The sequence below is a fragment of the Strigops habroptila genome, chromosome 1 (assembly GCF_004027225.2).
Source record: "Strigops habroptila isolate Jane chromosome 1, bStrHab1.2.pri, whole genome shotgun sequence".
NCBI lineage: Eukaryota > Metazoa > Chordata > Aves > Psittaciformes > Psittacidae > Strigops > Strigops habroptila.
Window position 1 is genome coordinate 120,576,780 of NC_044277.2, and position 8,477 is coordinate 120,585,256.

Below are 8,477 nucleotides of genomic sequence, written 5' to 3' on the forward strand. Positions count from 1 at the left end.
CATTGAATTCAGTTGCACCAGGGTTCAAATTTTGCATCACTGAACTCTTCTGTAGCTCAAATGTAACATTTGAATGGAGGTGGTGACGCTAATTTGTTAAGAATGCATAATAAGTTTTCAGAGATTTTCAAATGAAAGTATATAAAACCAGTCAGCCAACCAAATTATGAACTTATAAAAAAGACCACAGTTTATAAAAAAGCTGCTTCCAATAAAGATGATGCAACAGAAGATATAGTTTGTTTGTCTTTTTTTTTCTTTTTATGTATATTTCATCAGAAGTATATTACTGAGATAAATATGTCCTTGACTTGGATAAACATGCGCAGTCCCTATGAGACTGGTAGAATACTGCCACTGCTACTGATGGAAGTATTTGGTCCTTAAATTTCATCTTTCGGGCTCATTATTAAAAAATAAGTGAGGCAAGTGGCAAGGAGGGGTTTAACTGAACAGTCAGTCTTGTACTTTGCAGTCATGTGCAGTCTTTATGTGTATGTTTACACTGTTTTTTTGGATATACTCTACTTAAAAAGAATTTTCCATGTGAATGTCTCCATTACTTGAAATGCTGCGAAGTAACTTATTGCTGGACTTAAGGAATGGCCACATAACACATCTCTATTTTTTTCTCTGCCACTTTTTCCAGTCCTGTGATTCATACATAAAACTGAATGGCATTTTTCTCTTGCCTGGCCACCGGTACCTGTGCATATACCAGAATAACTTTTGAACAGTGCATCTGATTCATTCAAAAATATTCTATGAATTCTAAAAGGAAATCATTAAAAATAAAACAAACAAACAAAAAAATAAACACCAACAAGAAGCTGGAATGGGAAAAAACCAAGCCATTTGCAAGACATCTTATGCATCTCTGCAACAGTTTAGCTCTCATAACAATTGTTTGATGGCACTCATAATCAAAATAATGATAACTTTCTCTTGTCCCTTCTAATTTGCAAAAGACTTAGTACATTTACAATGATATGAACATCCTAAATTATTTGTTCCCCAATAATGAAAGACAGAGGGGTATTCTGGGGCAGAGGAAGGCTGGGGCTATGAAGCTATGCAAAGAAGCATTAACATGGAATCATATAGGAAGAGGACAATTCAAGATCTGGGACAGAGAGGAGAAGAGACATTGCAAGTACTCAGATTTTTTTACAAGAGGAAAGAGTAAAGGAGCCCAATGGAAAAAGGGGAAAAATAAGTCGGTGGGGGATACTGAATGAGATTAACGCAACACTGGCGTGACAGGAAAAATGGAGGACAAGTGAATGGCAGATTTTAGAGTATGAAAAAATATAAAGCGAATCCGTGAAAGAGAGGGTATGAGGGGGTTATCCACGTGGAGCTGGGGAATTGAATGAACAAATACAAAGAGCCCAGGTGTGTGCAGAGTTTGGCCTGCAGAACCTGTTAAGTTGCAACCACTTCTCCATCCCTGAAATACCATTTGAGGCATTTCTGGGGAAATCTGTTCAAATTCCACTGATATTTATGAACACCAGCAAGTGATTCTGTGACTTGGAGGAATTATTCTCTGAGATGGAGCCCTACAATTTTAATATGCATGAAGAACATACTACTTCTGAAGCTGGGGAGACATGAGTCATAGATACTACTCCACTTTTCATAATGATCTAAACATAAACCGAGTTATGTTCAAATAGATTGTGCAGATAGCGGAGCAGACATGGCTGCTTTACTTCCTGGTAAAGTGTACAATATGTTGTGCTAAATGAAGGAAAATGTTTATGTAAGACACAATGAAGATAAGCCACTCTTAAACATTACTTATGCAAAATAAGGAACCAACTGAAACCAGGTTTAGATGGTGCATGAAACTATTTTCAGAAAAGTGATTCCTAATAACTTCAGGTTTATCCTTGTTCTGATACCACTATTCTATTGCAAATTTTTAATCCTCGCCATTTAGTTTTTGCAGAGGCAAAATTCCCAGTGAAATCAATGGCACTTTTACTTAGCTATTCAGAGTCAGGTTTGCCCCCTGCAGCCACCTAAATACGTCAGGTCTGTGTTCTTCTTGACACAATTGCCAATAAATTGTTCACCTTCTCCAGTGTTTGGCATGTACTCTATTCTGCTGTGTACCCTTCATCAAGACAGCCTTATCAAGGGAATAGCATTAAATTTTATTACCATTTCTCATTACCAGAGCCTGGACTGGAGCACTCCATATCACAACACAACAGCTGAGCCAGAAAATCTGCTTCTCACCAACAGCACAACTTCATTCAGCCCTGTTTTAACATCCTATGCTTGCTAAAGTTATTTCTAAGTTCCTCCCTGAAAATTCTTCCATATAATAGGGTTCTTACATGTTTCTGACACTGAGCTGCTAAAAGAATAAGGGAAAATTGATGGTGGCGAATGGCAGTGGTGAGGAAAAGGAAAATACAGTGTAAGTGGGAATGGAATACACTTACCTACTAGAATGAGGTGAGTGTGGGTAAATGAAGAAGGAGGAAACTCAGTCTACAACAACTTTGCAAGATGGAAGGGGGGTAAGGCTACTTTCACCTGTCCTCCTGGTCAGCTGGTCTGTAGCAAACATTCACAATAGTGTTACCCTTGCTGGTCTGCCCTTTAATCCTGACCCATAGGCTCTCGACTCGCTCATCATCCACCCAGAGACAGAACTACAGGCATTCCAGGTGTTCTCTCCACATGAAGAGCAACTCTTCCACCTCGCCTTCCCAGCCTGCCTTTCCTAAAAAGCATGTAGCCATTCACGACAACATGCCAGTCATGCAAGCTCTCCCACCGTGTCCATGTAATTGCAATGAGATCAAAGCCCAGCAATTGCACATTGATCTCTAATTCTTCCTCTTTGTTTCCCATACTACATGCACTGGTATACAAACATTTCAGACAGGTGTTCAAGTGTGTCAATTTCCCAGGAAGGGTGCAAGAGGATACCTCATAGTCATATCCAGCAGGCACACACTTGGCTGCATGCACTTACAGGAGGTATCTTGACTTGAGCCTTGTTTTGCTGTGCGGATGGTCTATAACTCTCCCCTTCTCACAGCTTTCCTAGTTTAAAGCTCTCCTTACCAGGTTGGCCAGCCTGTTGGCAAAGATACATGTGCCCATTGAATGAGATGGATCCTATCTCTCCAGTCAGCTGTCGATCTTTAAACAGGGTCCCATGGTTATAGAAACCAAAAGCCTGTTGCCAACACCAGTGATGCAACCAATTGTTTACTTGGTGAATCCATCTACTCCTCTTCTCATCATTTACCTTAACTGGCGGATTCGAGCAGAAAACTACCTGGGCCCCAGACCCTTGACCACCGTCCCCAGAGCTCTGAAATCCTGTTTGATAGTTCCCAAGTTATCCTTGGTATCACTGGTGCACACCTGAAAGGTTAGCAGAAGGTAATAGTCAGGTGTGTAGACAAGCCTTGGTAGTCTTTCCATGACATCTTTAATTCAAGCCCCTGGTAGACAACAAACCTCTATAGACAAGTAGTCAGGTCAGCAGATGGGTGTCTCTGTCCCCTACAGAAGGAAGTCACCCACAACAATCACTCACTGTTTCTTCTGGGTGATCCTGCATGGCACAGGGTCCCGTGGCTCAGTTGCTTCGCTTGAAGCCATGCCCAGCTCCTCCTCAGCTTGGAAGGCACTAAACCTGTTCTTCAACTACAAGTCTTCAGGAGGAGCAGGAGCCTTTCTCCTACTACAGGGAGCAACCAGTTTCCAGCCCTCATCTCCTACAGACTTTTGACTTACTGATTGATGTGGCACAGAGCCCACCTGCATCTCCACTGTAGTGGGAAGTTAAGATCCTGAAGCTGTAGGGTCTCTGAGAGTATCCTATCTATCTCTTGCTCACCTTTATGAATTCTACGCAGCATGCTTACTTCCTCCTTTAACTCCCTGACCTGGCAACATAGCTCATCAACAACACACCTCCTGCAGAAGAGACGACTGCCAACCCCAGCTTCACAGAGAAGCACCAGGCACTCCCTGCAACCTGGGACCTGCAGAGCTACATCTGCTCTCAGAAGGTCTCCCTGGGTGGAAGCCTCTAACACAGCTGACACAGCAACTTCAACAGCTACCAGGGAAAAAGCTCTGCAGTGTGTCATAACCATATCATAGGGAGCGTACATACACTACTAGAACTGGGGATGAAGGTACTTCCTTGTACCCTTCTGCACTAACTGCTGTGCCCATTCGCCTCTGTGACACAACTACTGCATCTGTCCGCTGCCTTTGTTAGCTGCAGTCAGATAGTCACAGAATGGTGCCCAGTACATTACCAGGACTAGAGGGGATTCAATAAAACTAGTTGGAGGTAAGTTTACAACTGAATAAGAAAGTGCACCTTTATGCAGTGGGCAGAGTACCTCCGGAACTTGCTGTCACAGAAGGCTGGGGAGGCAAAGAGTATGAGCAGGTTTAAAAGGGAGTTAGACAAATTCAGAAACAACAGCCCCTAAAATAACACTAAAAGGACTTTGCAGACATGTACCCTATGACATCACTAAGAAAAATATGGATTTGGGAGGAGAGTACAAAGTACAGCAGCCAGGCTTGCACACTCTCCTTAAATAGCATTTTGGTTTGCTGCTCTTGATAATATACTAATTGGTTAGATAGACTATTGGTCTAACCAAGTAGGGTGTTCCTATATTTCAAGAGGAAACAGCTGTCAAACTGATATGGTCCTTTAAGTTCTATGGCGGGAAAACAAATGTGCTAAGAATGCCAACTTAAATCCTGAAGAAAAAGCTATTGCCTTGATCCTGAAAAAAACTGCTTAACTCTCAGGCTTTGTAGCAACTCACTGGCCTCAATTCATTTCTGTGGTATTAACTACATTAATCTTCACGGGACTGGGAGAAGAATTGGTATTTCATTGTTCTGTAAAGATACAGATTTTCCTCTTATGTGCTAAGTTGATCTTGAATTACCACGGTTTCATTTTTTTTTGTCGGGGAATATTTTACACAACTGGCACAGTCCTGTTCAGTGAAACAAAATGTTCAGAATAAGCTAGCTGAAGACCTAACCTATGGCAAGGAACATGTAATAAGAAGGTTACAAATATTTTACATGTTAGATTATATATTTCTACATTTTCACAACCATGATGCTAAGTATTACACATTTTGCTTCTCCTCTCAAGAAAAAGCTGTGGTCTGCAGCTTTTGAAGGAAATTTGAAAGAAATTCCAAAGAGCTAAAATCCTGCTGGTAAAACAAACACGCCAGTCTTAGGCTGTCAAATGGTGGTCAAACCACAATCTAGCCTATGTTTCCCTCAGCTACTTTAGTACTCAGGCAAATATTCTTGCCTTTCAGTTTTGTGATAATCTTTGTTAACAGGTCAACTGACTGAAAGTTTTGCTCTGGATTTCATTTGCACTATAAAAATAATCTATTTTTCCCCTGGTTTTGGGTCCAACAATAATTGCAGGCACAAGATCACACTTCTAGAAGCTAGTGCCTCACTTTGTAGATGCCTTTTAATTTGAGCAGCCGCAAACCATGAAGAAAAATTCTGACCTTGTATAATTTATACCACAAAGCAAATGTTGTTTCAGAGTTATAGGGAGAAATTGAAAGGTCATACATGACCTTGTCCTCCATACAAAGCCAAGAACAAAAGTCCTGAAACCCCTAAACTGGCCTTCAACAATAACTATGGAAAACCATAGTCAGAAAAAACTAGGAGAGGTTTCCTTCCTTCAGCTTTTTTTGGTGAATAAAATTAATCTGCTAGATCATAAAAGCAGAAACAATCCTCACTGTTTTATTACTTAGCTTGCCATAGAAATAGAATTGTAAGCATGGATCTCCTCTACTTTTGGTTACTTTGGGATTTGGGGTTGGGGGTATTTTTTTGTGGGGGTCCTCCATTTTGGATGAATTGCCCTTAATTTGTAATTGCTCTTAGGAAGAAGGAGACACCTTGTCTTGTTTCACGTGGCTTGCTAGAATTTCTCAATGATGGCTTATTAAATGTGCTCTATAAAGTCTTTCCTTCTTTCCTTCATTCTGTCTTTTTTTCACCTTTTTTTCCTTCCCTTTTTTTCTTTCCTATTTTCTCCTCTCTCCTCTTCTCTCCCCTCGTTTCCTCTCTTCTCCCCTCCTCTTCTCTTCTCTCTCTTCTTCTCTCCTTCCTTCCTCCCCCCTCCTCTCTCCTTCCCTCCTCTCCTCTTCTTTCCTTTTCCTTCCCCTTCCTTTCCCTCTCCTCTTCTCCCCTTCTCCTCCTCAAAAGAATATCTAAATGTTTTTATTTATCTATTTCAGTTTTTCCTTTCCTTGCTTTTAATACTGAAATTCAGATCCTACAAGGTCTGAAAGAAGTAGTGATACCTGGACAGTTAGTGAAAAGGGAACATCACAAATAGATAAAATCCAAAGACTACAAGAAGGGAAGAGATTTTAGTTGAGCTATTTACCATTCATTTTTGTTCTTTGTTCACTTAGTGGTTAGTTTTTGTTGTGGGTTTGGGGTTGTTTTTTTTCAGATTGTCTTTATTAAAAAAACAACGTATTCTCAAGTAAACAATGACATCAGATTAATTAAAAAATCAGAAAGAAACAAAGAACAAAACTACAATTTGTTTCAACAATAACAAAAAAAAAAAAAAGGCAAAAATAAGTTTCAATTCTCTAAATCTCTCAGATCCATTTTGTCCTTATAAAGAGTGGGTAAGAGGTATAAGTTTTATTTTTAGTGTAATTGCAGGCTGCCATAAGAAAGAATTGGCCTGAATGTTCCTGGCTGGGAAATACTGTATTTTTCTGCTAAGTTACGAAATTAGCTGTGTTGAGGGTAGTATGCCAGAAACAATTGTATTCGGGTTTGTTGTCCTGATAGGAAGCAAATTTTTTGTGTGTTTGTTTTCACTCTCTTGCCACAGGGAAATCCCCGGGGCTCTGCTTTCACCTTGCCAAGAGGAAGAACCAGAATATCTGTTTCCATTTGCCAATTGGAAACTCCTTTGTTATGTTCCATCCTTCAAAGGAAGGAACAATAATGCTGCCCTTTGCTAAAGACTTTTGCAAATGACTTTGCTAAAGAAAGAAAAACACCTGCTAAGAGAAAATAATATCCTTTCTTTAACAGTTTAAGATAGCCTTTTAACAGGATATCTGAGAATTATGTTGCCCATAGATCTCTGTATATAATCTTAGAGAACTTTAACTATCCAGTTTTATCCTCTCACTAAAGAGACATGGTCCAATTTTGCAGAAAGTTTAAGTATACAAAATGTTTGTATATATTCTTGCTCTCATGCTATACTCCATGCAAAACAGGGAACTCTTCACATTTCTCCTGCTTGAATGGGCCAGTTACACAGCAATGGAAGGGAGGCTGTAGCTGTTTCAGTCTCAATTTCAAACAAGGATATTCAAACTAAAAAAAAAAAAAAAAAAAAAAAAGGTCCAAGGATCAAGTTAAATCCCCCAAACTGCCTTGATTTTAATTTTTATATGTATTAGAGATCAAGTTAGTGGTGTCTGTTCAACAGGCTGGTAAATGACCATGACTCAAAATTTTCCTCATTTATCCCTGTGCACAAAGCCTAAAGCTAGGTAGGTTTGCACAGAGCGAGAGGCGAAACAGCTGGAGAAGAAATGAACAATGTAGGTGAGAAATGACACTGAATGAATCTGTGGGAAACCAAGTGGGTTAGGCATGAAGGAGCAGGGGCAGAGCTGGCACACCCTACATAGTGCAGGCTGGAAGACAGAACCTGTGACACTTTCACATGGTAAACAGCTGCACAAGAAACGAGTAACAGAATTCAAGGGTCATTAACCATACACTATCTGTGTAACAAAAAAGCCATCTCCCTGCTACAAAATCAACACAGATCTTCTAAGGCATCATCTCCTAAAGGTCTAAGTCTTCTAATAGAGATCTTGTGCTGGAGTAATAATGTAAAAAAATCCCACAAGAAAGCAATCACAATCAATCAGGTTTACAGCCTTCTTATTAAGGCTATAATTCAAATAAATTAAGAATTACAGGATTGTGACTACTTTGATCATGCATGATGCACTATCATTTTGAGGCACACGAGTTAGTCTCATGAATAAATATGCCTATTTGAATGTAAATATTTTTATGGCTACAAGAGTTGTATAAAGTAGCATGTAAGGAGAATCAGCCAAAAATAATGCAGAAAGAACATTCTGCTTTTTTCTTTTGATACAGTTTGTTGTTGGTTGGACTAAAAGTTTTGAGCTCATACTACTGTAGTTGTACTGACTACAGAAAAACAAGCCTAGGATAATGAGTTCTGTATCAATAGCAAAGAAAAGGAGAACATTAGAACAAGCAACTGGAGGGCTGAAATAGTTCTCACAATGGAAAAGGCCAATTCAGTTCTGAGTAATCTATCAATGGACTCACCTTTCCACTGGCTTCTATGGAGTATCAACCCCGTCCTCACCGTCTGGGAGCTGAAAATGCAGTTT